The sequence below is a fragment of the Somniosus microcephalus genome, unplaced genomic scaffold, assembly GCF_052327205.1.
Source record: "Somniosus microcephalus isolate GS21.2 unplaced genomic scaffold, FLI_Smic_1.0 scaffold493, whole genome shotgun sequence".
NCBI classification, from domain to species: Eukaryota; Metazoa; Chordata; class Chondrichthyes; order Squaliformes; family Somniosidae; genus Somniosus; species Somniosus microcephalus.
Window position 1 is genome coordinate 26,225 of NW_028225680.1, and position 26,652 is coordinate 52,876.

At 46.5% G+C, this 26,652-nt stretch overlaps 8 non-coding genes and 2 pseudogenes across 8 annotated transcripts; all 10 read right to left on the reverse strand.

The window, feature by feature from the left end:
• Positions 1–1,975: 1,975 nt before the first annotated feature.
• LOC147081652 (5S ribosomal RNA) lies at positions 1,976–2,094 on the reverse strand. Its single transcript, XR_015076482.1, has one exon. It is a non-coding gene; the product is annotated as a 5S ribosomal RNA (ribosomal RNA).
• Positions 2,095–4,521: 2,427 nt separating this feature from the next.
• Positions 4,522–4,640, reverse strand: LOC147081653 (5S ribosomal RNA). The gene has a single exon (XR_015076483.1). It is a non-coding gene; the product is annotated as a 5S ribosomal RNA (ribosomal RNA).
• Positions 4,641–7,069: 2,429 nt separating this feature from the next.
• On the reverse strand, positions 7,070–7,188 carry LOC147081654 (5S ribosomal RNA; annotated as a pseudogene).
• A 2,435-nt stretch (positions 7,189–9,623) lies between these two features.
• Positions 9,624–9,742, reverse strand: LOC147081655 (5S ribosomal RNA). The gene has a single exon (XR_015076484.1). It is a non-coding gene; the product is annotated as a 5S ribosomal RNA (ribosomal RNA).
• Positions 9,743–12,160: 2,418 nt separating this feature from the next.
• On the reverse strand, positions 12,161–12,279 carry LOC147081656 (5S ribosomal RNA). Its single transcript, XR_015076485.1, has one exon. It is a non-coding gene; the product is annotated as a 5S ribosomal RNA (ribosomal RNA).
• Positions 12,280–14,703: 2,424 nt separating this feature from the next.
• Positions 14,704–14,822, reverse strand: LOC147081657 (5S ribosomal RNA). Its single transcript, XR_015076486.1, has one exon. It is a non-coding gene; the product is annotated as a 5S ribosomal RNA (ribosomal RNA).
• A 2,411-nt stretch (positions 14,823–17,233) lies between these two features.
• On the reverse strand, positions 17,234–17,352 carry LOC147081658 (5S ribosomal RNA). The gene has a single exon (XR_015076467.1). It is a non-coding gene; the product is annotated as a 5S ribosomal RNA (ribosomal RNA).
• Positions 17,353–19,775: 2,423 nt separating this feature from the next.
• LOC147081659 (5S ribosomal RNA) lies at positions 19,776–19,894 on the reverse strand. Its single transcript, XR_015076487.1, has one exon. It is a non-coding gene; the product is annotated as a 5S ribosomal RNA (ribosomal RNA).
• Positions 19,895–22,318: 2,424 nt separating this feature from the next.
• On the reverse strand, positions 22,319–22,438 carry LOC147081660 (5S ribosomal RNA; annotated as a pseudogene).
• Positions 22,439–24,861: 2,423 nt separating this feature from the next.
• On the reverse strand, positions 24,862–24,980 carry LOC147081661 (5S ribosomal RNA). Its single transcript, XR_015076494.1, has one exon. It is a non-coding gene; the product is annotated as a 5S ribosomal RNA (ribosomal RNA).
• Positions 24,981–26,652: the final 1,672 nt, after the last annotated feature.

The window sequence follows — 26,652 nt, forward strand, 5'->3', positions numbered from 1 at the left end:
TACAGGCCAGTCAGCCTAACCTCGGTGGTGGGAAAATTATTGGAAAAAGTTCTGAGGGACAGGAGAAATCTTCATTTAGAAAGACACGGATTAATCAGGGACAGTCAGCATGGATTTCTTAACGGAAGGTCGTGTCTGACTAACGCAATTCAATTTTTCGAGGAGGTAACAAGGAGGGTCGATGAGGGTAGTGCCTTTGATGTAGTCTATATGGATTTTAGCAAGGCTTTTGATAAGGTCCCGCATGCCAGATTGGTCACGAAAGTAAAAGCCCATGGGATCCAAGGCAAAGTGGCAAGTTGGATCCAAAATTGGCTCAGAGGCAGGAAACAAAGGGTAATGGTCGAAGGGTGTCTTTGTGACCGGAAGGCTGTTTCCAGTGGGGTTCCGCAGGGCTCACAGAATCACAGAAACCCCACAGTGCAGATAGAGGCCATTTCGGCCCATCGAGCCTGCACCGACTCAGTACTGGGCCCTTTGCTTTTTCTGGTATATATCAATGATTTGGATTTGAATGTAGGAAGTATGATTAAGAAGTTTGCAGATGATACAAAAATTGGCCGTGTGGTTAATAATGAAACAGAATGCTGTAGACTGCAGGAAGATATCAATGGACTCGTCTAGTGGGCAGAACAGTGGCAAATGGAATTCAGTTGGAATACACAATAAATGGTAGGACACTGAGAAATGCAGAGGATCAGCGGGACCTTGGAGTGCATGTCCACAGATCCCTGAAGGTAGCAGGACAGGTAGATAAAGTGGTTAAGCAGGCATACGGGATACTTGCCTTTATTAGCCGAGGCGTAGAATATAAGAGCGGGGAGGTTATGCTTCAACTGTATAAAACACTAGTTAGGCCGCAGCTAGAGTGCCGCGTGCAGTTCTGGTCACCACATTACAAGAAGGATGCGATTGCACTAGAGAAGGTGCAGAGGAGATTTCCGAGGATGTTGCCTGGGCTGGGGAATTTTAGTTATGAGGAAAGATTGGATAGGCTGGGGTTGTTTTCTTTGGAACACAGGAGGCTGAGGCGAGACCTAATTGAGGTGTGTAAAATTATGAGGGGCCGAGATAGAGTGGATAGGAAGGACCTATTTCCCTTAGCAGAAGGGTCAATAATAGATTTCAAGTAATTGGTAGGAGGTTTACAGGGAATTTGAGGAGACATTTTTTCACCCAGTGAATGGTGGGGGTCTGGAATGCACTGCCTGAAAGGGTGGTAGAGGCAGAAACCCTCATCACGTTTAAAAAGTACTTGGATATGCACTTGAACTGCCGTAACCTACAAGGCTACGGACCAAGTGCTGTAAAGTGGGATTTGGGTGGATTGCTCTTTGTCGGCTGGCACGGACAAGATGGGCCGAATGGCCTCCTTCTGTGCTGTAAATTTCTATGATTCTGCCTGATCATGTGACATCTGCCCACACGACTTCTACAAATGTTATTACATTGTAGCCAGGATTGTTTAGTTTCCAATTCCGCCCATTTTGAAGCCAGGTCTCCGTTATAGCTACTATTGCATAACCCCATGTGGCAACTTGCGCCTGCAACTCGTCAATCTTATTTGTAACACTCCTCGCATTAACACACATGCATTTCAACAGCATGCTAGTTGGCTTTGCTTTTTTCCTGAATTTAACTGCTGCTCTTTCTACATTCTTCTTTGTTCTGTTGCTGTTTGTCCCTCCGAGTTTTCTATGCACCTTGTCTCTCCTCTCTGCTGCTGTGTCCTGGTGGCCCTCCGCCAGTGTGTGTATTTTGGCTATCTTATTTTCTTCTTCTGCTTATTTCGGCCCTGTGTCTGGAGCCCCTTGCATTTGTGTAGCAGCAGGAGAATGTGCAGCGAAGAAATGGTCAAAGGAAAGCGAGAGAGAGAGAGAGAGAGAGAGAGAGCAGCAAAAAGGATGTTGATTGATTAAGAGCAGTGTGTGCGCGTGTGTGTGCAAAACGTTGAGCAGCCTGTGGCGGCAGCAAAAGCCTACTGCACCTGGTGTTCCCAGGCGGTCTCCCATCCAAGTACTAACCAGGCCTGACTCTGCTTAGCTTCCGAGATCAGACGAGATCGGGCGTATTCAGACTAGTATGGCCGTAGGCATATGCTGGCTGGCTTTCTCTTTACTTAAAGCTGTCGCCCATTTTTTTCTCTTCTTCTACACATTCATACAAGTATTCAACACTCAATTTACATTTACAAGTTTTACTCCTCCCGCAACCCCCCCACCCCCCCTCCACCTCTTCTTGCTGCTCTGCCTCCCACACAAACAAACTACAAGCCCAACCCTTCATTGCCTTCTATTCAAATATTACATCAAATAAACATGCTCAAACACCAAGTCTTAAGGGCTGTAGCATCTTTCAAACTGGACAAATACCCAGGCCCGCATCAAATCTATCCCACACTCTTAAGAGAAGTAAGACACCAAATAGCACAGGCTCTCACCATCATTTTACAATCCTCTCTGGCTACAGGTGTGGTGCCCGACCACTGGAGGACTGCTAACGTGCTACCGTTCTTTCAAAAGGGAGAGAGGGATAGACCGCATAATTACAGGCCAGTCAGCCTAACCTCGGTGGTGGGAAAATTATTGGAAAAAGTTCTGAGGGACAGGAGAAATCTTCATTTAGAAAGACACGGATTAATCAGGGACAGTCAGCATGGATTTCTTAACGGAAGGTCGTGTCTGACTAACGCAATTCAATTTTTCGAGGAGGTAACAAGGAGGGTCGATGAGGGTAGTGCCTTTGATGTAGTCTATATGGATTTTAGCAAGGCTTTTGATAAGGTCCCGCATGCCAGATTGGTCACGAAAGTAAAAGCCCATGGGATCCAAGGCAAAGTGGCAAGTTGGATCCAAAATTGGCTCAGAGGCAGGAAACAAAGGGTAATGGTCGAAGGGTGTCTTTGTGACCGGAAGGCTGTTTCCAGTGGGGTTCCGCAGGGCTCACAGAATCACAGAAACCCCACAGTGCAGATAGAGGCCATTTCGGCCCATCGAGCCTGCACCGACTCAGTACTGGGCCCTTTGCTTTTTCTGGTATATATCAATGATTTGGATTTGAATGTAGGAAGTATGATTAAGAAGTTTGCAGATGATACAAAAATTGGCCGTGTGGTTAATAATGAAACAGAATGCTGTAGACTGCAGGAAGATATCAATGGACTCGTCTAGTGGGCAGAACAGTGGCAAATGGAATTCAGTTGGAATACACAATAAATGGTAGGACACTGAGAAATGCAGAGGATCAGCGGGACCTTGGAGTGCATGTCCACAGATCCCTGAAGGTAGCAGGACAGGTAGATAAAGTGGTTAAGCAGGCATACGGGATACTTGCCTTTATTAGCCGAGGCGTAGAATATAAGAGCGGGGAGGTTATGCTTCAACTGTATAAAACACTAGTTAGGCCGCAGCTAGAGTGCCGCGTGCAGTTCTGGTCACCACATTACAAGAAGGATGCGATTGCACTAGAGAAGGTGCAGAGGAGATTTCCGAGGATGTTGCCTGGGCTGGGGAATTTTAGTTATGAGGAAAGATTGGATAGGCTGGGGTTGTTTTCTTTGGAACACAGGAGGCTGAGGCGAGACCTAATTGAGGTGTGTAAAATTATGAGGGGCCGAGATAGAGTGGATAGGAAGGACCTATTTCCCTTAGCAGAAGGGTCAATAATAGATTTCAAGTAATTGGTAGGAGGTTTACAGGGAATTTGAGGAGACATTTTTTCACCCAGTGAATGGTGGGGGTCTGGAATGCACTGCCTGAAAGGGTGGTAGAGGCAGAAACCCTCATCACGTTTAAAAAGTACTTGGATATGCACTTGAACTGCCGTAACCTACAAGGCTACGGACCAAGTGCTGTAAAGTGGGATTTGGGTGGATTGCTCTTTGTCGGCTGGCACGGACAAGATGGGCCGAATGGCCTCCTTCTGTGCTGTAAATTTCTATGATTCTGCCTGATCATGTGACATCTGCCCACACGACTTCTACAAATGTTATTACATTGTAGCCAGGATTGTTTAGTTTCCAATTCCGCCCATTTTGAAGCCAGGTCTCCGTTATAGCTACTATTGCATAACCCCATGTGGCAACTTGCGCCTGCAACTCGTCAATCTTATTTGTAACACTCCTCGCATTAACACACATGCATTTCAACAGCATGCTAGTTGGCTTTGCTTTTTTCCTGAATTTAACTGCTGCTCTTTCTACATTCTTCTTTGTTCTGTTGCTGTTTGTCCCTCCGAGTTTTCTATGCACCTTGTCTCTCCTCTCTGCTGCTGTGTCCTGGTGGCCCTCCGCCAGTGTGTGTATTTTGGCTATCTTATTTTCTTCTTCTGCTTATTTCGGCCCTGTGTCTGGAGCCCCTTGCATTTGTGTAGCAGCAGGAGAATGTGCAGCGAAGAAATGGTCAAAGGAAAGCGAGAGAGAGAGAGAGAGAGAGAGAGAGCAGCAAAAAGGATGTTGATTGATTAAGAGCAGTGTGTGCGCGTGTGTGTGCAAAACGTTGAGCAGCCTGTGGCGGCAGCAAAAGCCTACTGCACCTGGTGTTCCCAGGCGGTCTCCCATCCAAGTACTAACCAGGCCTGACTCTGCTTAGCTTCCGAGATCAGACGAGATCGGGCGTATTCAGACTAGTATGGCCGTAGGCATATGCTGGCTGGCTTTCTCTTTACTTAAAGCTGTCGCCCATTTTTTTCTCTTCTTCTACACATTCATACAAGTATTCAACACTCAATTTACATTTACAAGTTTTACTCCTCCCGCAACCCCCCCACCCCCCCTCCACCTCTTCTTGCTGCTCTGCCTCCCACACAAACAAACTACAAGCCCAACCCTTCATTGCCTTCTATTCAAATATTACATCAAATAAACATGCTCAAACACCAAGTCTTAAGGGCTGTAGCATCTTTCAAACTGGACAAATACCCAGGCCCGCATCAAATCTATCCCACACTCTTAAGAGAAGTAAGACACCAAATAGCACAGGCTCTCACCATCATTTTACAATCCTCTCTGGCTACAGGTGTGGTGCCCGACCACTGGAGGACTGCTAACGTGCTACCGTTCTTTCAAAAGGGAGAGAGGGATAGACCGCATAATTACAGGCCAGTCAGCCTAACCTCGGTGGTGGGAAAATTATTGGAAAAAGTTCTGAGGGACAGGAGAAATCTTCATTTAGAAAGACACGGATTAATCAGGGACAGTCAGCATGGATTTCTTAACGGAAGGTCGTGTCTGACTAACGCAATTCAATTTTTCGAGGAGGTAACAAGGAGGGTCGATGAGGGTAGTGCCTTTGATGTAGTCTATATGGATTTTAGCAAGGCTTTTGATAAGGTCCCGCATGCCAGATTGGTCACGAAAGTAAAAGCCCATGGGATCCAAGGCAAAGTGGCAAGTTGGATCCAAAATTGGCTCAGAGGCAGGAAACAAAGGGTAATGGTCGAAGGGTGTCTTTGTGACCGGAAGGCTGTTTCCAGTGGGGTTCCGCAGGGCTCACAGAATCACAGAAACCCCACAGTGCAGATAGAGGCCATTTCGGCCCATCGAGCCTGCACCGACTCAGTACTGGGCCCTTTGCTTTTTCTGGTATATATCAATGATTTGGATTTGAATGTAGGAAGTATGATTAAGAAGTTTGCAGATGATACAAAAATTGGCCGTGTGGTTAATAATGAAACAGAATGCTGTAGACTGCAGGAAGATATCAATGGACTCGTCTAGTGGGCAGAACAGTGGCAAATGGAATTCAGTTGGAATACACAATAAATGGTAGGACACTGAGAAATGCAGAGGATCAGCGGGACCTTGGAGTGCATGTCCACAGATCCCTGAAGGTAGCAGGACAGGTAGATAAAGTGGTTAAGCAGGCATACGGGATACTTGCCTTTATTAGCCGAGGCGTAGAATATAAGAGCGGGGAGGTTATGCTTCAACTGTATAAAACACTAGTTAGGCCGCAGCTAGAGTGCCGCGTGCAGTTCTGGTCACCACATTACAAGAAGGATGCGATTGCACTAGAGAAGGTGCAGAGGAGATTTCCGAGGATGTTGCCTGGGCTGGGGAATTTTAGTTATGAGGAAAGATTGGATAGGCTGGGGTTGTTTTCTTTGGAACACAGGAGGCTGAGGCGAGACCTAATTGAGGTGTGTAAAATTATGAGGGGCCGAGATAGAGTGGATAGGAAGGACCTATTTCCCTTAGCAGAAGGGTCAATAATAGATTTCAAGTAATTGGTAGGAGGTTTACAGGGAATTTGAGGAGACATTTTTTCACCCAGTGAATGGTGGGGGTCTGGAATGCACTGCCTGAAAGGGTGGTAGAGGCAGAAACCCTCATCACGTTTAAAAAGTACTTGGATATGCACTTGAACTGCCGTAACCTACAAGGCTACGGACCAAGTGCTGTAAAGTGGGATTTGGGTGGATTGCTCTTTGTCGGCTGGCACGGACAAGATGGGCCGAATGGCCTCCTTCTGTGCTGTAAATTTCTATGATTCTGCCTGATCATGTGACATCTGCCCACACGACTTCTACAAATGTTATTACATTGTAGCCAGGATTGTTTAGTTTCCAATTCCGCCCATTTTGAAGCCAGGTCTCCGTTATAGCTACTATTGCATAACCCCATGTGGCAACTTGCGCCTGCAACTCGTCAATCTTATTTGTAACACTCCTCGCATTAACACACATGCATTTCAACAGCATGCTAGTTGGCTTTGCTTTTTTCCTGAATTTAACTGCTGCTCTTTCTACATTCTTCTTTGTTCTGTTGCTGTTTGTCCCTCCGAGTTTTCTATGCACCTTGTCTCTCCTCTCTGCTGCTGTGTCCTGGTGGCCCTCCGCCAGTGTGTGTATTTTGGCTATCTTATTTTCTTCTTCTGCTTATTTCGGCCCTGTGTCTGGAGCCCCTTGCATTTGTGTAGCAGCAGGAGAATGTGCAGCGAAGAAATGGTCAAAGGAAAGCGAGAGAGAGAGAGAGAGAGAGAGAGAGAGCAGCAAAAAGGATGTTGATTGATTAAGAGCAGTGTGTGCGCGTGTGTGTGCAAAACGTTGAGCAGCCTGTGGCGGCAGCAAAAGCCTACTGCACCTGGTGTTCCCAGGCGGTCTCCCATCCAAGTACTAACCAGGCCTGACGCTGCTTAGCTTCCGAGATCAGACGAGATTGGGCGTATTCAGACTAGTATGGCCGTAGGCATATGCTGGCTGGCTTTCTCTTTACTTAAAGCTGTCGCCCATTTTTTTCTCTTCTTCTACACATTCATACAAGTATTCAACACTCAATTTACATTTACAAGTTTTACTCCTCCCGCAACCCCCCCACCCCCCCTCCACCTCTTCTTGCTGCTCTGCCTCCCACACAAACAAACTACAAGCCCAACCCTTCATTGCCTTCTATTCAAATATTACATCAAATAAACATGCTCAAACACCAAGTCTTAAGGGCTGTAGCATCTTTCAAACTGGACAAATACCCAGGCCCGCATCAAATCTATCCCACACTCTTAAGAGAAGTAAGACACCAAATAGCACAGGCTCTCACCATCATTTTACAATCCTCTCTGGCTACAGGTGTGGTGCCCGACCACTGGAGGACTGCTAACGTGCTACCGTTCTTTCAAAAGGGAGAGAGGGATAGACCGCATAATTACAGGCCAGTCAGCCTAACCTCGGTGGTGGGAAAATTATTGGAAAAAGTTCTGAGGGACAGGAGAAATCTTCATTTAGAAAGACACGGATTAATCAGGGACAGTCAGCATGGATTTCTTAACGGAAGGTCGTGTCTGACTAACGCAATTCAATTTTTCGAGGAGGTAACAAGGAGGGTCGATGAGGGTAGTGCCTTTGATGTAGTCTATATGGATTTTAGCAAGGCTTTTGATAAGGTCCCGCATGCCAGATTGGTCACGAAAGTAAAAGCCCATGGGATCCAAGGCAAAGTGGCAAGTTGGATCCAAAATTGGCTCAGAGGCAGGAAACAAAGGGTAATGGTCGAAGGGTGTCTTTGTGACCGGAAGGCTGTTTCCAGTGGGGTTCCGCAGGGCTCACAGAATCACAGAAACCCCACAGTGCAGATAGAGGCCATTTCGGCCCATCGAGCCTGCACCGACTCAGTACTGGGCCCTTTGCTTTTTCTGGTATATATCAATGATTTGGATTTGAATGTAGGAAGTATGATTAAGAAGTTTGCAGATGATACAAAAATTGGCCGTGTGGTTAATAATGAAACAGAATGCTGTAGACTGCAGGAAGATATCAATGGACTCGTCTAGTGGGCAGAACAGTGGCAAATGGAATTCAGTTGGAATACACAATAAATGGTAGGACACTGAGAAATGCAGAGGATCAGCGGGACCTTGGAGTGCATGTCCACAGATCCCTGAAGGTAGCAGGACAGGTAGATAAAGTGGTTAAGCAGGCATACGGGATACTTGCCTTTATTAGCCGAGGCGTAGAATATAAGAGCGGGGAGGTTATGCTTCAACTGTATAAAACACTAGTTAGGCCGCAGCTAGAGTGCCGCGTGCAGTTCTGGTCACCACATTACAAGAAGGATGCGATTGCACTAGAGAAGGTGCAGAGGAGATTTCCGAGGATGTTGCCTGGGCTGGGGAATTTTAGTTATGAGGAAAGATTGGATAGGCTGGGGTTGTTTTCTTTGGAACACAGGAGGCTGAGGCGAGACCTAATTGAGGTGTGTAAAATTATGAGGGGCCGAGATAGAGTGGATAGGAAGGACCTATTTCCCTTAGCAGAAGGGTCAATAATAGATTTCAAGTAATTGGTAGGAGGTTTACAGGGAATTTGAGGAGACATTTTTTCACCCAGTGAATGGTGGGGGTCTGGAATGCACTGCCTGAAAGGGTGGTAGAGGCAGAAACCCTCATCACGTTTAAAAAGTACTTGGATATGCACTTGAACTGCCGTAACCTACAAGGCTACGGACCAAGTGCTGTAAAGTGGGATTTGGGTGGATTGCTCTTTGTCGGCTGGCACGGACAAGATGGGCCGAATGGCCTCCTTCTGTGCTGTAAATTTCTATGATTCTGCCTGATCATGTGACATCTGCCCACACGACTTCTACAAATGTTATTACATTGTAGCCAGGATTGTTTAGTTTCCAATTCCGCCCATTTTGAAGCCAGGTCTCCGTTATAGCTACTATTGCATAACCCCATGTGGCAACTTGCGCCTGCAACTCGTCAATCTTATTTGTAACACTCCTCGCATTAACACACATGCATTTCAACAGCATGCTAGTTGGCTTTGCTTTTTTCCTGAATTTAACTGCTGCTCTTTCTACATTATTCTTTGTTCTGTTGCTGTTTGTCCCTCCGAGTTTTCTATGCACCTTGTCTCTCCTCTCTGCTGCTGTGTCCTGGTGGCCCTCCGCCAGTGTGTGTATTTTGGCTATCTTATTTTCTTCTTCTGCTTATTTCGGCCCTGTGTCTGGAGCCCCTTGCATTTGTGTAGCAGCAGGAGAATGTGCAGCGAAGAAATGGTCAAAGGAAAGCGAGAGAGAGAGAGAGAGAGAGAGAGAGAGAGAGAGCAGCAAAAAGGATGTTGATTGATTAAGAGCAGTGTGTGCGCGTGTGTGTGCAAAACGTTGAGCAGCCTGTGGCGGCAGCAAAAGCCTACTGCACCTGGTGTTCCCAGGCGGTCTCCCATCCAAGTACTAACCAGGCCTGACTCTGCTTAGCTTCCGAGATCAGACGAGATCGGGCGTATTCAGACTAGTATGGCCGTAGGCATATGCTGGCTGGCTTTCTCTTTACTTAAAGCTGTCGCCCATTTTTTTCTCTTCTACACATTCATACAAGTATTCAACACTCAATTTACATTTACAAGTTTTACTCCTCCCGCAACCCCCCCACCCCCCCTCCACCTCTTCTTGCTGCTCTGCCTCCCACACAAACAAACTACAAGCCCAACCCTTCATTGCCTTCTATTCAAATATTACATCAAATAAACATGCTCAAACACCAAGTCTTAAGGGCTGTAGCATCTTTCAAACTGGACAAATACCCAGGCCCGCATCAAATCTATCCCACACTCTTAAGAGAAGTAAGACACCAAATAGCACAGGCTCTCACCATCATTTTACAATCCTCTCTGGCTACAGGTGTGGTGCCCGACCACTGGAGGACTGCTAACGTGCTACCGTTCTTTCAAAAGGGAGAGAGGGATAGACCGCATAATTACAGGCCAGTCAGCCTAACCTCGGTGGTGGGAAAATTATTGGAAAAAGTTCTGAGGGACAGGAGAAATCTTCATTTAGAAAGACACGGATTAATCAGGGACAGTCAGCATGGATTTCTTAACGGAAGGTCGTGTCTGACTAACGCAATTCAATTTTTCGAGGAGGTAACAAGGAGGGTCGATGAGGGTAGTGCCTTTGATGTAGTCTATATGGATTTTAGCAAGGCTTTTGATAAGGTCCCGCATGCCAGATTGGTCACGAAAGTAAAAGCCCATGGGATCCAAGGCAAAGTGGCAAGTTGGATCCAAAATTGGCTCAGAGGCAGGAAACAAAGGGTAATGGTCGAAGGGTGTTTTTGTGACCGGAAGGCTGTTTCCAGTGGGGTTCCGCAGGGCTCACAGAATCACAGAAACCCCACAGTGCAGATAGAGGCCATTTCGGCCCATCGAGCCTGCACCGACTCAGTACTGGGCCCTTTGCTTTTTCTGGTATATATCAATGATTTGGATTTGAATGTAGGAAGTATGATTAAGAAGTTTGCAGATGATACAAAAATTGGCCGTGTGGTTAATAATGAAACAGAATGCTGTAGACTGCAGGAAGATATCAATGGACTCCTCTAGTGGGCAGAACAGTGGCAAATGGAATTCAGTTGGAATACACAATAAATGGTAGGACACTGAGAAATGCTGAGGATCAGCGGGACCTTGGAGTGCATGTCCACAGATCCCTGAAGGTAGCAGGACAGGTAGATAAATTGGTTAAGCAGGCATACGGGATACTTGCCTTTATTAGCCGAGGCGTAGAATATAAGAGCGGGGAGGTTATGCTTCAACTGTATAAAACACTAGTTAGGCCGCAGCTAGAGTGCCGCGTGCAGTTCTGGTCACCACATTACAAGAAGGATGCGATTGCACTAGAGAAGGTGCAGAGGAGATTTCCGAGGATGTTGCCTGGGCTGGGGAATTTTAGTTATGAGGAAAGATTGGATAGGCTGGGGTTGTTTTCTTTGGAACACAGGAGGCTGAGGCGAGACCTAATTGAGGTGTGTAAAATTATGAGGGGCCGAGATAGAGTGGATAGGAAGGACCTATTTCCCTTAGCAGAAGGGTCAATAATAGATTTCAAGTAATTGGTAGGAGGTTTACAGGGAATTTGAGGAGACATTTTTTCACCCAGTGAATGGTGGGGGTCTGGAATGCACTGCCTGAAAGGGTGGTAGAGGCAGAAACCCTCATCACGTTTAAAAAGTACTTGGATATGCACTTGAACTGCCGTAACCTACAAGGCTACGGACCAAGTGCTGTAAAGTGGGATTTGGGTGGATTGCTCTTTGTCGGCTGGCACGGACAAGATGGGCCGAATGGCCTCCTTCTGTGCTGTAAATTTCTATGATTCTGCCTGATCATGTGACATCTGCCCACACGACTTCTACAAATGTTATTACATTGTAGCCAGGATTGTTTAGTTTCCAATTCCGCCCATTTTGAAGCCAGGTCTCCGTTATAGCTACTATTGCATAACCCCATGTGGCAACTTGCGCCTGCAACTCGTCAATCTTATTTGTAACACTCCTCGCATTAACACACATGCATTTCAACAGCATGCTAGTTGGCTTTGCTTTTTTCCTGAATTTAACTGCTGCTCTTTCTACATTATTCTTTGTTCTGTTGCTGTTTGTCCCTCCGAGTTTTCTATGCACCTTGTCTCTCCTCTCTGCTGCTGTGTCCTGGTGGCCCTCCGCCAGTGTGTGTATTTTGGCTATCTTATTTTCTTCTTCTGCTTATTTCGGCCCTGTGTCTGGAGCCCCTTGCATTTGTGTAGCAGCAGGAGAATGTGCAGCGAAGAAATGGTCAAAGGAAAGCGAGAGAGAGAGAGAGAGAGAGCAGCAAAAAGGATGTTGATTGATTAAGAGCAGTGTGTGCGCGTGTGTGTGCAAAACGTTGAGCAGCCTGTGGCGGCAGCAAAAGCCTACTGCACCTGGTGTTCCCAGGCGGTCTCCCATCCAAGTACTAACCAGGCCTGACTCTGCTTAGCTTCCGAGATCAGACGAGATCGGGCGTATTCAGACTAGTATGGCCGTAGGCATATGCTGGCTGGCTTTCTCTTTACTTAAAGCTGTCGCCCATTTTTTTCTCTTCTACACATTCATACAAGTATTCAACACTCAATTTACATTTACAAGTTTTACTCCTCCCGCAACCCCCCCACCCCCCCTCCACCTCTTCTTGCTGCTCTGCCTCCCACACAAACAAACTACAAGCCCAACCCTTCATTGCCTTCTATTCAAATATTACATCAAATAAACATGCTCAAACACCAAGTCTTAAGGGCTGTAGCATCTTTCAAACTGGACAAATACCCAGGCCGGCATCAAATCTATCCCACACTCTTAAGAGAAGTAAGACACCAAATAGCACAGGCTCTCACCATCATTTTACAATCCTCTCTGGCTACAGGTGTGGTGCCCGACCACTGGAGGACTGCTAACGTGCTACCGTTCTTTCAAAAGGGAGAGAGGGATAGACCGCATAATTACAGGCCAGTCAGCCTAACCTCGGTGGTGGGAAAATTATTGGAAAAAGTTCTGAGGGACAGGAGAAATCTTCATTTAGAAAGACACGGATTAATCAGGGACAGTCAGCATGGATTTCTTAACGGAAGGTCGTGTCTGACTAACGCAATTCAATTTTTCGAGGAGGTAACAAGGAGGGTCGATGAGGGTAGTGCCTTTGATGTAGTCTATATGGATTTTAGCAAGGCTTTTGATAAGGTCCCGCATGCCAGATTGGTCACGAAAGTAAAAGCCCATGGGATCCAAGGCAAAGTGGCAAGTTGGATCCAAAATTGGCTCAGAGGCAGGAAACAAAGGGTAATGGTCGAAGGGTGTTTTTGTGACCGGAAGGCTGTTTCCAGTGGGGTTCCGCAGGGCTCACAGAATCACAGAAACCCCACAGTGCAGATAGAGGCCATTTCGGCCCATCGAGCCTGCACCGACTCAGTACTGGGCGCTTTGCTTTTTCTGGTATATATCAATGATTTGGATTTGAATGTAGGAAGTATGATTAAGAAGTTTGCAGATGATACAAAAATTGGCCGTGTGGTTAATAATGAAACAGAATGCTGTAGACTGCAGGAAGATATCAATGGACTCGTCTAGTGGGCAGAACAGTGGCAAATGGAATTCAGTTGGAATACACAATAAATGGTAGGACACTGAGAAATGCAGAGGATCAGCGGGACCTTGGAGTGCATGTCCACAGATCCCTGAAGGTAGCAGGACAGGTAGATAAAGTGGTTAAGCAGGCATACGGGATACTTGCCTTTATTAGCCGAGGCGTAGAATATAAGAGCGGGGAGGTTATGCTTCAACTGTATAAAACACTAGTTAGGCCGCAGCTAGAGTGCCGCGTGCAGTTCTGGTCACCACATTACAAGAAGGATGCGATTGCACTAGAGAAGGTGCAGAGGAGATTTCCGAGGATGTTGCCTGGGCTGGGGAATTTTAGTTATGAGGAAAGATTGGATAGGCTGGGGTTGTTTTCTTTGGAACACAGGAGGCTGAGGCGAGACCTAATTGAGGTGTGTAAAATTATGAGGGGCCGAGATAGAGTGGATAGGAAGGACCTATTTCCCTTAGCAGAAGGGTCAATAATAGATTTCAAGTAATTGGTAGGAGGTTTACAGGGAATTTGAGGAGACATTTTTTCACCCAGTGAATGGTGGGGGTCTGGAATGCACTGCCTGAAAGGGTGGTAGAGGCAGAAACCCTCATCACGTTTAAAAAGTACTTGGATATGCACTTGAACTGCCGTAACCTACAAGGCTACGGACCAAGTGCTGTAAAGTGGGATTTGGGTGGATTGCTCTTTGTCGGCTGGCACGGACAAGATGGGCCGAATGGCCTCCTTCTGTGCTGTAAATTTCTATGATTCTGCCTGATCATGTGACATCTGCCCACACGACTTCTACAAATGTTATTACATTGTAGCCAGGATTGTTTAGTTTCCAATTCCGCCCATTTTGAAGCCAGGTCTCCGTTATAGCTACTATTGCATAACCCCATGTGGCAACTTGCGCCTGCAACTCGTCAATCTTATTTGTAACACTCCTCGCATTAACACACATGCATTTCAACAGCATGCTAGTTGGCTTTGCTTTTTTCCTGAATTTAACTGCTGCTCTTTCTACATTATTCTTTGTTCTGTTGCTGTTTGTCCCTCCGAGTTTTCTATGCACCTTGTCTCTCCTCTCTGCTGCTGTGTCCTGGTGGCCCTCCGCCAGTGTGTGTATTTTGGCTATCTTATTTTCTTCTTCTGCTTATTTCGGCCCTGTGTCTGGAGCCCCTTGCATTTGTGTAGCAGCAGGAGAATGTGCAGCGAAGAAATGGTCAAAGGAAAGCGAGAGAGAGAGAGAGAGAGAGAGAGAGCAGCAAAAAGGATGTTGATTGATTAAGAGCAGTGTGTGCGCGTGTGTGTGCAAAACGTTGAGCAGCCTGTGGCGGCAGCAAAAGCCTACTGCACCTGGTGTTCCCAGGCGGTCTCCCATCCAAGTACTAACCAGGCCTGACTCTGCTTAGCTTCCGAGATCAGACGAGATCGGGCGTATTCAGACTAGTATGGCCGTAGGCATATGCTAGCTGGCTTTCTCTTTACTTAAAGCTGTCGCCCATTTTTTTCTCTTCTACACATTCATACAAGTATTCAACACTCAATTTACATTTACAAGTTTTACTCCTCCCGCAACCCCCCCACCCCCCCTCCACCTCTTCTTGCTGCTCTGCCTCCCACACAAACAAACTACAAGCCCAACCCTTCATTGCCTTCTATTCAAATATTACATCAAATAAACATGCTCAAACACCAAGTCTTAAGGGCTGTAGCATCTTTCAAACTGGACAAATACCCAGGCCCGCATCAAATCTATCCCACACTCTTAAGAGAAGTAAGACACCAAATAGCACAGGCTCTCACCATCATTTTACAATCCTCTCTGGCTACAGGTGTGGTGCCCGACCACTGGAGGACTGCTAACGTGCTACCGTTCTTTCAAAAGGGAGAGAGGGATAGACCGCATAATTACAGGCCAGTCAGCCTAACCTCGGTGGTGGGAAAATTATTGGAAAAAGTTCTGAGGGACAGGAGAAATCTTCATTTAGAAAGACACGGATTAATCAGGGACAGTCAGCATGGATTTCTTAACGGAAGGTCGTGTCTGACTAACGCAATTCAATTTTTCGAGGAGGTAACAAGGAGGGTCGATGAGGGTAGTGCCTTTGATGTAGTCTATATGGATTTTAGCAAGGCTTTTGATAAGGTCCCGCATGCCAGATTGGTCACGAAAGTAAAAGCCCATGGGATCCAAGGCAAAGTGGCAAGTTGGATCCAAAATTGGCTCAGAGGCAGGAAACAAAGGGTAATGGTCGAAGGGTGTTTTTGTGACCGGAAGGCTGTTTCCAGTGGGGTTCCGCAGGGCTCACAGAATCACAGAAACCCCACAGTGCAGATAGAGGCCATTTCGGCCCATCGAGCCTGCACCGACTCAGTACTGGGCCCTTTGCTTTTTCTGGTATATATCAATGATTTGGATTTGAATGTAGGAAGTATGATTAAGAAGTTTGCAGATGATACAAAAATTGGCCGTGTGGTTAATAATGAAACAGAATGCTGTAGACTGCAGGAAGATATCAATGGACTCGTCTAGTGGGCAGAACAGTGGCAAATGGAATTCAGTTGGAATACACAATAAATGGTAGGACACTGAGAAATGCAGAGGATCAGCGGGACCTTGGAGTGCATGTCCACAGATCCCTGAAGGTAGCAGGACAGGTAGATAAAGTGGTTAAGCAGGCATACGGGATACTTGCCTTTATTAGCCGAGGCGTAGAATATAAGAGCGGGGAGGTTATGCTTCAACTGTATAAAACACTAGTTAGGCCGCAGCTAGAGTGCCGCGTGCAGTTCTGGTCACCACATTACAAGAAGGATGCGATTGCACTAGAGAAGGTGCAGAGGAGATTTCCGAGGATGTTGCCTGGGCTGGGGAATTTTAGTTATGAGGAAAGATTGGATAGGCTGGGGTTGTTTTCTTTGGAACACAGGAGGCTGAGGCGAGACCTAATTGAGGTGTGTAAAATTATGAGGGGCCGAGATAGAGTGGATAGGAAGGACCTATTTCCCTTAGCAGAAGGGTCAATAATAGATTTCAAGTAATTGGTAGGAGGTTTACAGGGAATTTGAGGAGACATTTTTTCACCCAGTGAATGGTGGGGGTCTGGAATGCACTGCCTGAAAGGGTGGTAGAGGCAGAAACCCTCATCACGTTTAAAAAGTACTTGGATATGCACTTGAACTGCCGTAACCTACAAGTGCTGTAAAGTGGGATTTGGGTGGATTGCTCTTTGTCGGCTGGCACGGACAAGATGGGCCGAATGGCCTCCTTCTGTGCTGTAAATTTCTATGACTCTGCCTGATCATGTGACATCTGCCCACACGACTTCTACAAATGTTATTACATTGTAGCCAGGATTGTTTAGTTTCCAATTCCGCCCATTTTGAAGCCAGGTCTCCGTTATGGCTACTATTGCATAACCCCATGTGGCAACTTGCGCCTGCAACTCGTCAATCTTATTTGTAACACTCCTCGCATTAACACACATGCATTTCAACAGCATGCTAGTTGGCTTTCCTTTTTTCCTGAATTTAACTGCTGCTCTTTCTACATTCTTCTTTGTTCTGTTGCTGTTTGTCCCTCCGAGTTTTCTATGCACCTTGTCTCTCCTCTCTGCTGCTGTGTCCTGGTGGCCCTCCGCCAGTGTGTGTATTTTGGCTATCTTATTTTCTTCTTCTGCTTATTTCGGCCCTGTGTCTGGAGCCCCTTGCATTTGTGTAGCAGCAGGAGAATGTGCAGCGAAGAAATGGTCAAAGGAAAGCGAGAGAGAGAGAGAGAGAGAGAGAGAGAGCAGCAAAAAGGATGTTGATTGATTAAGAGCAGTGTGTGCGCGTGTGTGCAAAACGTTGAGCAGCCTGTGGCGGCAGCAAAAGCCTACAGCACCTGCTATTCCCAGGCGGTCTCCCATCCAAGTACTAACCAGGCCTGACTCTGCTTCGCTTCCGAGATCAGACGAGATCGGGCGTATTCAGACTAGTATGGCCGCAGGCATATGCTAGCTGGCTTTCTCTTTACTTAAAGCTGTCGCCCATTTTTTTCTCTTCTACGCATTCATACAAGTATTCAACACTCAATTTACATTTACAAATTTTACTCCTCCCGCAACCCCCCACCCCCCCTCCACCTCTTCTTGCTGCTCTGCCTCCCACACAAACAAACTACAAGCCCAACCCTTCATTGCCTTCTATTCAAATATTACATCAAATAAACATGCTCAAACACCAAGTCTTAAGGGCTGTAGCATCTGTCAAACTGGACAAATACCCAGGCCCGCATCAAATCTATCCCACACTCTTAAGAGAAGTAAGACACCAAATAGCACAGGCTCTCACCATCATTTTACAATCCTCTCTGGCTACAGGTGTGGTGCCCGACCACTGGAGGACTGCTAACGTGCTACCGTTCTTTCAAAAGGGAGAGAGGGATAGACCGCATAATTACAGGCCAGTCAGCCTAACCTCGGTGGTGGGAAAATTATTGGAAAAAGTTCTGAGGGACAGGAGAAATCTTCATTTAGAAAGACACGGATTAATCAGGGACAGTCAGCATGGATTTCTTAACGGAAGGTCGTGTCTGACTAACGCAATTCAATTTTTCGAGGAGGTAACAAGGAGGGTCGATGAGGGTAGTGCCTTTGATGTAGTCTATATGGATTTTAGCAAGGCTTTTGATAAGGTCCCGCATGCCAGATTGGTCACGAAAGTAAAAGCCCATGGGATCCAAGGCAAAGTGGCAAGTTGGATCCAAAATTGGCTCAGAGGCAGGAAACAAAGGGTAATGGTCGAAGGGTGTTTTTGTGACCGGAAGGCTGTTTCCAGTGGGGTTCCGCAGGGCTCACAGAATCACAGAAACCCCACAGTGCAGATAGAGGCCATTTCGGCCCATCGAGCCTGCACCGACTCAGTACTGGGCGCTTTGCTTTTTCTGGTATATATCAATGATTTGGATTTGAATGTAGGAAGTATGATTAAGAAGTTTGCAGATGATACAAAAATTGGCCGTGTGGTTAATAATGAAACAGAATGCTGTAGACTGCAGGAAGATATCAATGGACTCGTCTAGTGGGCAGAACAGTGGCAAATGGAATTCAGTTGGAATACACAATAAATGGTAGGACACTGAGAAATGCAGAGGATCAGCGGGACCTTGGAGTGCATGTCCACAGATCCCTGAAGGTAGCAGGACAGGTAGATAAAGTGGTTAAGCAGGCATACGGGATACTTGCCTTTATTAGCCGAGGCGTAGAATATAAGAGCGGGGAGGTTATGCTTCAACTGTATAAAACACTAGTTAGGCCGCAGCTAGAGTGCCGCGTGCAGTTCTGGTCACCACATTACAAGAAGGATGCGATTGCACTAGAGAAGGTGCAGAGGAGATTTCCGAGGATGTTGCCTGGGCTGGGGAATTTTAGTTATGAGGAAAGATTGGATAGGCTGGGGTTGTTTTCTTTGGAACACAGGAGGCTGAGGCGAGACCTAATTGAGGTGTGTAAAATTATGAGGGGCCGAGATAGAGTGGATAGGAAGGACCTATTTCCCTTAGCAGAAGGGTCAATAATAGATTTCAAGTAATTGGTAGGAGGTTTACAGGGAATTTGAGGAGACATTTTTTCACCCAGTGAATGGTGGGGGTCTGGAATGCACTGCCTGAAAGGGTGGTAGAGGCAGAAACCCTCATCACGTTTAAAAAGTACTTGGATATGCACTTGAACTGCCGTAACCTACAAGGCTACGGACCAAGTGCTGTAAAGTGGGATTTGGGTGGATTGCTCTTTGTCGGCTGGCACGGACAAGATGGGCCGAATGGCCTCCTTCTGTGCTGTAAATTTCTATGATTCTGCCTGATCATGTGACATCTGCCCACACGACTTCTACAAATGTTATTACATTGTAGCCAGGATTGTTTAGTTTCCAATTCCGCCCATTTTGAAGCCAGGTCTCCGTTATAGCTACTATTGCATAACCCCATGTGGCAACTTGCGCCTGCAACTCGTCAATCTTATTTGTAACACTCCTCGCATTAACACACATGCATTTCAACAGCATGCTAGTTGGCTTTGCTTTTTTCCTGAATTTAACTGCTGCTCTTTCTACATTATTCTTTGTTCTGTTGCTGTTTGTCCCTCCGAGTTTTCTATGCACCTTGTCTCTCCTCTCTGCTGCTGTGTCCTGGTGGCCCTCCGCCAGTGTGTGTATTTTGGCTATCTTATTTTCTTCTTCTGCTTATTTCGGCCCTGTGTCTGGAGCCCCTTGCATTTGTGTAGCAGCAGGAGAATGTGCAGCGAAGAAATGGTCAAAGGAAAGCGAGAGAGAGAGAGAGAGAGAGAGAGAGCAGCAAAAAGGATGTTGATTGATTAAGAGCAGTGTGTGCGCGTGTGTGTGCAAAACGTTGAGCAGCCTGTGGCGGCAGCAAAAGCCTACTGCACCTGGTGTTCCCAGGCGGTCTCCCATCCAAGTACTAACCAGGCCTGACTCTGCTTAGCTTCCGAGATCAGACGAGATCGGGCGTATTCAGACTAGTATGGCCGTAGGCATATGCTAGCTGGCTTTCTCTTTACTTAAAGCTGTCGCCCATTTTTTTCTCTTCTACACATTCATACAAGTATTCAACACTCAATTTACATTTACAAGTTTTACTCCTCCCGCAACCCCCCCACCCCCCCTCCACCTCTTCTTGCTGCTCTGCCTCCCACACAAACAAACTACAAGCCCAACCCTTCATTGCCTTCTATTCAAATATTACATCAAATAAACATGCTCAAACACCAAGTCTTAAGGGCTGTAGCATCTTTCAAACTGGACAAATACCCAGGCCCGCATCAAATCTATCCCACACTCTTAAGAGAAGTAAGACACCAAATAGCACAGGCTCTCACCATCATTTTACAATCCTCTCTGGCTACAGGTGTGGTGCCCGACCACTGGAGGACTGCTAACGTGCTACCGTTCTTTCAAAAGGGAGAGAGGGATAGACCGCATAATTACAGGCCAGTCAGCCTAACCTCGGTGGTGGGAAAATTATTGGAAAAAGTTCTGAGGGACAGGAGAAATCTTCATTTAGAAAGACACGGATTAATCAGGGACAGTCAGCATGGATTTCTTAACGGAAGGTCGTGTCTGACTAACGCAATTCAATTTTTCGAGGAGGTAACAAGGAGGGTCGATGAGGGTAGTGCCTTTGATGTAGTCTATATGGATTTTAGCAAGGCTTTTGATAAGGTCCCGCATGCCAGATTGGTCACGAAAGTAAAAGCCCATGGGATCCAAGGCAAAGTGGCAAGTTGGATCCAAAATTGGCTCAGAGGCAGGAAACAAAGGGTAATGGTCGAAGGGTGTTTTTGTGACCGGAAGGCTGTTTCCAGTGGGGTTCCGCAGGGCTCACAGAATCACAGAAACCCCACAGTGCAGATAGAGGCCATTTCGGCCCATCGAGCCTGCACCGACTCAGTACTGGGCCCTTTGCTTTTTCTGGTATATATCAATGATTTGGATTTGAATGTAGGAAGTATGATTAAGAAGTTTGCAGATGATACAAAAATTGGCCGTGTGGTTAATAATGAAACAGAATGCTGTAGACTGCAGGAAGATATCAATGGACTCGTCTAGTGGGCAGAACAGTGGCAAATGGAATTCAGTTGGAATACACAATAAATGGTAGGACACTGAGAAATGCAGAGGATCAGCGGGACCTTGGAGTGCATGTCCACAGATCCCTGAAGGTAGCAGGACAGGTAGATAAAGTGGTTAAGCAGGCATACGGGATACTTGCCTTTATTAGCCGAGGCGTAGAATATAAGAGCGGGGAGGTTATGCTTCAACTGTATAAAACACTAGTTAGGCCGCAGCTAGAGTGCCGCGTGCAGTTCTGGTCACCACATTACAAGAAGGATGCGATTGCACTAGAGAAGGTGCAGAGGAGATTTCCGAGGATGTTGCCTGGGCTGGGGAATTTTAGTTATGAGGAAAGATTGGATAGGCTGGGGTTGTTTTCTTTGGAACACAGGAGGCTGAGGCGAGACCTAATTGAGGTGTGTAAAATTATGAGGGGCCGAGATAGAGTGGATAGGAAGGACCTATTTCCCTTAGCAGAAGGGTCAATAATAGATTTCAAGTAATTGGTAGGAGGTTTACAGGGAATTTGAGGAGACATTTTTTCACCCAGTGAATGGTGGGGGTCTGGAATGCACTGCCTGAAAGGGTGGTAGAGGCAGAAACCCTCATCACGTTTAAAAAGTACTTGGATATGCACTTGAACTGCCGTAACCTACAAGGCTACGGACCAAGTGCTGTAAAGTGGGATTTGGGTGGATTGCTCTTTGTCGGCTGGCACGGACAAGATGGGCCGAATGGCCTCCTTCTGTGCTGTAAATTTCTATGACTCTGCCTGATCATGTGACATCTGCCCACACGACTTCTACAAATGTTATTACATTGTAGCCAGGATTGTTTAGTTTCCAATTCCGCCCATTTTGAAGCCAGGTCTCCGTTATGGCTACTATTGCATAACCCCATGTGGCAACTTGCGCCTGCAACTCGTCAATCTTATTTGTAACACTCCTCGCATTAACACACATGCATTTCAACAGCATGCTAGTTGGCTTTCCTTTTTTCCTGAATTTAACTGCTGCTCTTTCTACATTCTTCTTTGTTCTGTTGCTGTTTGTCCCTCCGAGTTTTCTATGCACCTTGTCTCTCCTCTCTGCTGCTGTGTCCTGGTGGCCCTCCGCCAGTGTGTGTATTTTGGCTATCTTATTTTCTTCTTCTGCTTATTTCGGCCCTGTGTCTGGAGCCCCTTGCATTTGTGTAGCAGCAGGAGAATGTGCAGCGAAGAAATGGTCAAAGGAAAGCGAGAGAGAGAGAGAGAGAGAGAGAGAGAGCAGCAAAAAGGATGTTGATTGATTAAGAGCAGTGTGTGCGCGTGTGTGCAAAACGTTGAGCAGCCTGTGGCGGCAGCAAAAGCCTACAGCACCTGCTATTCCCAGGCGGTCTCCCATCCAAGTACTAACCAGGCCTGACTCTGCTTCGCTTCACGAGATCAGACGAGATCGGGCGTATTCAGACTAGTATGGCCGCAGGCATATGCTAGCTGGCTTTCTCTTTACTTAAAGCTGTCGCCCATTTTTTTCTCTTCTACGCATTCATACAAGTATTCAACACTCAATTTACATTTACAAATTTTACTCCTCCCGCAACCCCCCACCCCCCCTCCACCTCTTCTTGCTGCTCTGCCTCCCACACAAACAAACTACAAGCCCAACCCTTCATTGCCTTCTATTCAAATATTACATCAAATAAACATGCTCAAACACCAAGTCTTAAGGGCTGTAGCATCTTTCAAACTGGACAAATACCCAGGCCCGCATCAAATCTATCCCACACTCTTAAGAGAAGTAAGACACCAAATAGCACAGGCTCTCACCATCATTTTACAATCCTCTCTGGCTACAGGTGTGGTGCCCGACCACTGGAGGACTGCTAACGTGCTACCGTTCTTTCAAAAGGGAGAGAGGGATAGACCGCATAATTACAGGCCAGTCAGCCTAACCTCGGTGGTGGGAAAATTATTGGAAAAAGTTCTGAGGGACAGGAGAAATCTTCATTTAGAAAGACACGGATTAATCAGGGACAGTCAGCATGGATTTCTTAACGGAAGGTCGTGTCTGACTAACGCAATTCAATTTTTCGAGGAGGTAACAAGGAGGGTCGATGAGGGTAGTGCCTTTGATGTAGTCTATATGGATTTTAGCAAGGCTTTTGATAAGGTCCCGCATGCCAGATTGGTCACGAAAGTAAAAGCCCATGGGATCCAAGGCAAAGTGGCAAGTTGGATCCAAAATTGGCTCAGAGGCAGGAAACAAAGGGTAATGGTCGAAGGGTGTTTTTGTGACCGGAAGGCTGTTTCCAGTGGGGTTCCGCAGGGCTCACAGAATCACAGAAACCCCACAGTGCAGATAGAGGCCATTTCGGCCCATCGAGCCTGCACCGACTCAGTACTGGGCCCTTTGCTTTTTCTGGTATATATCAATGATTTGGATTTGAATGTAGGAAGTATGATTAAGAAGTTTGCAGATGATACAAAAATTGGCCGTGTGGTTAATAATGAAACAGAATGCTGTAGACTGCAGGAAGATATCAATGGACTCGTCTAGTGGGCAGAACAGTGGCAAATGGAATTCAGTTGGAATACACAATAAATGGTAGGACACTGAGAAATGCAGAGGATCAGCGGGACCTTGGAGTGCATGTCCACAGATCCCTGAAGGTAGCAGGACAGGTAGATAAAGTGGTTAAGCAGGCATACGGGATACTTGCCTTTATTAGCCGAGGCGTAGAATATAAGAGCGGGGAGGTTATGCTTCAACTGTATAAAACACTAGTTAGGCCGCAGCTAGAGTGCCGCGTGCAGTTCTGGTCACCACATTACAAGAAGGATGCGATTGCACTAGAGAAGGTGCAGAGGAGATTTCCGAGGATGTTGCCTGGGCTGGGGAATTTTAGTTATGAGGAAAGATTGGATAGGCTGGGGTTGTTTTCTTTGGAACACAGGAGGCTGAGGCGAGACCTAATTGAGGTGTGTAAAATTATGAGGGGCCGAGATAGAGTGGATAGGAAGGACCTATTTCCCTTAGCAGAAGGGTCAATAATAGATTTCAAGTAATTGGTAGGAGGTTTACAGGGAATTTGAGGAGACATTTTTTCACCCAGTGAATGGTGGGGGTCTGGAATGCACTGCCTGAAAGGGTGGTAGAGGCAGAAACCCTCATCACGTTTAAAAAGTACTTGGATATGCACTTGAACTGCCGTAACCTACAAGGCTACGGACCAAGTGCTGTAAAGTGGGATTTGGGTGGATTGCTCTTTGTCGGCTGGCACGGACAAGATGGGCCGAATGGCCTCCTTCTGTGCTGTAAATTTCTATGATTCTGCCTGATCATGTGACATCTGCCCACACGACTTCTACAAATGTTATTACATTGTAGCCAGGATTGTTTAGTTTCCAATTCCGCCCATTTTGAAGCCAGGTCTCCGTTATGGCTACTATTGCATAACCCCATGTGGCAACTTGCGCCTGCAACTCGTCAATCTCATTTGTAACACTCCTCGCATTAACACACATGCATTTCAACAGCATGCTAGTTGGCTTTGCTTTTTTCCTGAATTTAACTGCTGCTCTTTCTACATTCTTCTTTGTTCTGTTGCTGTTTGTCCCTCCGAGTTTTCTATGCACCTTGTCTCTCCTCTCTGCTGCTGTGTCCTGGTGGCCCTCCGCCAGTGTGTGTATTTTGGCTATCTTATTTTCTTCTTCTGCTTATTTCGGCCCTGTGTCTGGAGCCCCTTGCATTTGTGTAGCAGCAGGAGAATGTGCAGCGAAGAAATGGTCAAAGGAAAGCGAGAGAGAGAGAGAGAGAGAGAGAGAGCAGCAAAAAGGATGTTGATTGATTAAGAGCAGTGTGTGCGCGTGTGTGTGCAAAACGTTGAGCAGCCTGTGGCGGCAGCAAAAGCCTACTGCACCTGGTATTCCCAGGCAGTCTCCCATCCAAGTACTAACCAGGCCTGACTCTGCTTAGCTTCCGAGATCAGACGAGATCGGGCGCATTCAGACTAGTATGGCCGTAGGCATATGCTAGCTGGCTTTCTCTTTACTTAAAGCTGTCGCCCATTTTTTTCTCTTCTACGCATTCATACAAGTATTCAACACTCAATTTACATTTACAAATTTTACTCCTCCCGCAACCCCCCACCCCCCCTCCACCTCTTCTTGCTGCTCTGCCTCCCACACAAACAAACTACAAGCCCAACCCTTCATTGCCTTCTATTCAAATATTACATCAAATAAACATGCTCAAACACCAAGTCTTAAGGGCTGTAGCATCTTTCAAACTGGACAAATACCCAGGCCCGCATCAAATCTATCCCACACTCTTAAGAGAAGTAAGACACCAAATAGCACAGGCTCTCACCATCATTTTACAATCCTCTCTGGCTACAGGTGTGGTGCCCGACCACTGGAGGACTGCTAACGTGCTACCGTTCTTTCAAAAGGGAGAGAGGGATAGACCGCATAATTACAGGCCAGTCAGCCTAACCTCGGTGGTGGGAAAATTATTGGAAAAAGTTCTGAGGGACAGGAGAAATCTTCATTTAGAAAGACACGGATTAATCAGGGACAGTCAGCATGGATTTCTTAACGGAAGGTCGTGTCTGACTAACGCAATTCAATTTTTCGAGGAGGTAACAAGGAGGGTCGATGAGGGTAGTGCCTTTGATGTAGTCTATATGGATTTTAGCAAGGCTTTTGATAAGGTCCCGCATGCCAGATTGGTCACGAAAGTAAAAGCCCATGGGATCCAAGGCAAAGTGGCAAGTTGGATCCAAAATTGGCTCAGAGGCAGGAAACAAAGGGTAATGGTCGAAGGGTGTTTTTGTGACCGGAAGGCTGTTTCCAGTGGGGTTCCGCAGGGCTCACAGAATCACAGAAACCCCACAGTGCAGATAGAGGCCATTTCGGCCCATCGAGCCTGCACCGACTCAGTACTGGGCCCTTTGCTTTTTCTGGTATATATCAATGATTTGGATTTGAATGTAGGAAGTATGATTAAGAAGTTTGCAGATGATACAAAAATTGGCCGTGTGGTTAATAATGAAACAGAATGCTGTAGACTGCAGGAAGATATCAATGGACTCGTCTAGTGGGCAGAACAGTGGCAAATGGAATTCAGTTGGAATACACAATAAATGGTAGGACACTGAGAAATGCAGAGGATCAGCGGGACCTTGGAGTGCATGTCCACAGATCCCTGAAGGTAGCAGGACAGGTAGATAAAGTGGTTAAGCAGGCATACGGGATACTTGCCTTTATTAGCCGAGGCGTAGAATATAAGAGCGGGGAGGTTATGCTTCAACTGTATAAAACACTAGTTAGGCCGCAGCTAGAGTGCCGCGTGCAGTTCTGGTCACCACATTACAAGAAGGATGCGATTGCACTAGAGAAGGTGCAGAGGAGATTTCCGAGGATGTTGCCTGGGCTGGGGAATTTTAGTTATGAGGAAAGATTGGATAGGCTGGGGTTGTTTTCTTTGGAACACAGGAGGCTGAGGCGAGACCTAATTGAGGTGTGTAAAATTATGAGGGGCCGAGATAGAGTGGATAGGAAGGACCTATTTCCCTTAGCAGAAGGGTCAATAATAGATTTCAAGTAATTGGTAGGAGGTTTACAGGGAATTTGAGGAGACATTTTTTCACCCAGTGAATGGTGGGGGTCTGGAATGCACTGCCTGAAAGGGTGGTAGA